This window comes from Malus sylvestris, chromosome 8 (genome assembly GCF_916048215.2).
Source record: "Malus sylvestris chromosome 8, drMalSylv7.2, whole genome shotgun sequence".
NCBI classification, from domain to species: domain Eukaryota; kingdom Viridiplantae; phylum Streptophyta; class Magnoliopsida; order Rosales; family Rosaceae; genus Malus; species Malus sylvestris.
In genome coordinates, this window is record NC_062267.1 from 27,097,166 (window position 1) to 27,099,663 (window position 2,498).

Here is a 2,498-nt window from a genome sequence, read left to right on the forward strand (position 1 = left end):
AGTTTGCATATTTTATTTATTTAATTGTTATTTGACATCGGTTTATGGGATATTAAATTGATTTAATTTTATTTCGGTGTCGTTTAAAAGCGACAGTAGGATGGATATTTTACAATTAAATTGCTAATGAACGTCGCCTTAAAGCGACGTAACGTGTACGTATACGTATACGTCGCTTTAAACCGATGTGAATTTTAGTGTCGCTTTAAAGCAACGCTGTTTAGTGGCGGTTTAAGCCAAGAAACCGACGCTAAAGCCCTTTCGTGATGCTAGCAATAGTGTTGCTTTGATAATGCGACATTACATTGTTTTATGTCGGAATTTTGCCAAATTTCCGACAGAAATCGGATTTCTCGTTGGTTTTTGCTCCGACAGTGATAGCATATATTGTAGTAGTGTGTATTCACATTCTCTATTTACTTTGGACTTTTAACTGAACTCTTTGATGGTATAAATTCACCATATCTTCACTTCACCAATTCACCATATCTTCACTTCACCAATTCACCATGTCATCTAGTCCCTCAATGAAGTAAGTTATAGTGGTTGCTAGGTAACAAGCAAAACAAAAGGAACTTCAATGCCCTTTTTACGTTGAAGCTTCAACGTTTATTTTTGTTCAAAGATTCAATGTCTTTTTTAGCCAGCAATCTAATTTTCATTTATTTATAATTATTTTATAATTTTATCTGATTTTTAGGATGCAAAACCAGCATGTAAGAATCGTATGGTTTCTGCTTAAAATAGAAAACAGAACTCCTCTAAACATGGTTAAAGTTTTGCAGTGGAAAACAACACTATAAATAATTCCAGATTCGACATGAAGGTATCGTATATTCTAAAAATGCACTAGGTCAGGCAAATAATTTTAGCCGTATGTTGAATATCATTTGAGAAGGTTGTTTATTCTTAAATGAAATACAAACTTCATTGTCCGACTGAATTCGGTTGACAAACTAAATGCTGAAGATCTTATTTAGAAATCCTATTCAATCATATACCATACTTACTCTTTTCCTGACCAATTATAGGTGATACCTATATCCGTGAAGGCTACAGTTAAGAGCAAGAATTACGAAGGTTGACTCCTTGTATGCAGGACCCGAAGGTCTTCCCTTTATAACCATCTCCAATGCAACCATGGCTAAAAATAGGACAAAGCGTGAATTGATTTCTCATGAACCAAGCAGGAGAGCAACCTTCAAAAAGAGGAAGGCAAGTTTCTTCAGGAAGCTGAGCGAGATCACTAACTTTATGCGGGGTCATTGCATGCACTGTTATTTACAATCCTTCTGATACCAAGGTGGACGTGTGGCCTTCTCCACAGGAAGCATTTTATTTACTCGAAAAATTCAAGAATTTACCTGAAGAAAGGCAAGGTAAGTTCATGGTGGATCAAGAATCCTTTCTCAAGAGCAATATATCCAAGCTGAACAGAAAATTGGAAAGAGCAAGATTTAAGAATCAAGAACTTGAGGAGAAGCTACTTTTGATTGAATACCTTGAAGGTAAGAATGTTCTTGATCCTGGTTGTCTTGAAAGTTTGATCGGACTTGATCAGCAATTGGATAAAAGAATTGATTTCATTACTAAGAATTGAACGTTCGAATCCTTTCGTTTGCAACCTCTTGTGTGGAATGTGGGCTCTCTAGTGGGTAATGGTGAGAGGCTGATGAAGAAGGGAGAGTGGTAGGATATGGAAAATTGTAACTAAGCAACGAGACGCTTTCAACCTGAATTTTCTTTAGAACCTTCGTCAATAATGTCAATTCCGCATAAAGTTTGGAAGAAAAACCAAAGGAGAATAAGAAATGTAGGGTTGCTTGACGAGTTAACTATTTGGTATTTAGTTTTTAGTTTTCACTTTTTGGTTAGATATGAAAAGCAAATACGAGGGAGAAATGAGAGATGAACAAAGGAATATATGATGAGGTGTGGGAAGGTTGCGGAAACCTTGGGATTGAAATTTTGATCAAGTATTTTGGTTTAGTAACCCTCAATTGTCTGTTGCTCAAATTTTGTAGGAACTAAGGATCATGATCCTTATTTTAATAAGAAAACTTCACTTGCTTTTCATTTGTTACTCACACGTCACAACCAAATTGCGATTGTGAATTGTGATGATGTCCAGGCTTAGTGAATTGCAAGTTCTTGTTGGTTGCGACATCTGCATTGGTATTATACACTCCGAAGCATTAATAGGCTAGTAAGTTTGACAGTGTTGAAGCAGATCAACTCATTGTTTAAGGTCATTGTTGAAGGACCATCTCTCCCGAAACCAACCAACGAATTAACCGACGACTTAGCAAGAAAGAAATGCATCTTATTGGATGGAATTAAGCTGATGGTCAACGTTACCACATGTTGTTTGACTTGAGAAGATGATGAGGCAGTCTGTCCTGGAATAATTACCCAACTTTCAGACTAAATCTCTCCACTAGATATTTTTCCCATGTATCAGAACACACTCGGTACACAATGTTATTATATAAATGAAG

At 36.1% G+C, this 2,498-nt stretch overlaps 1 pseudogene; it reads left to right on the plus strand.

Moving 5' to 3' along the window:
- Positions 1–1,140: 1,140 nt before the first annotated feature.
- Positions 1,141–2,197, plus strand: LOC126633272 (agamous-like MADS-box protein AGL80; annotated as a pseudogene).
- Positions 2,198–2,498: the final 301 nt, after the last annotated feature.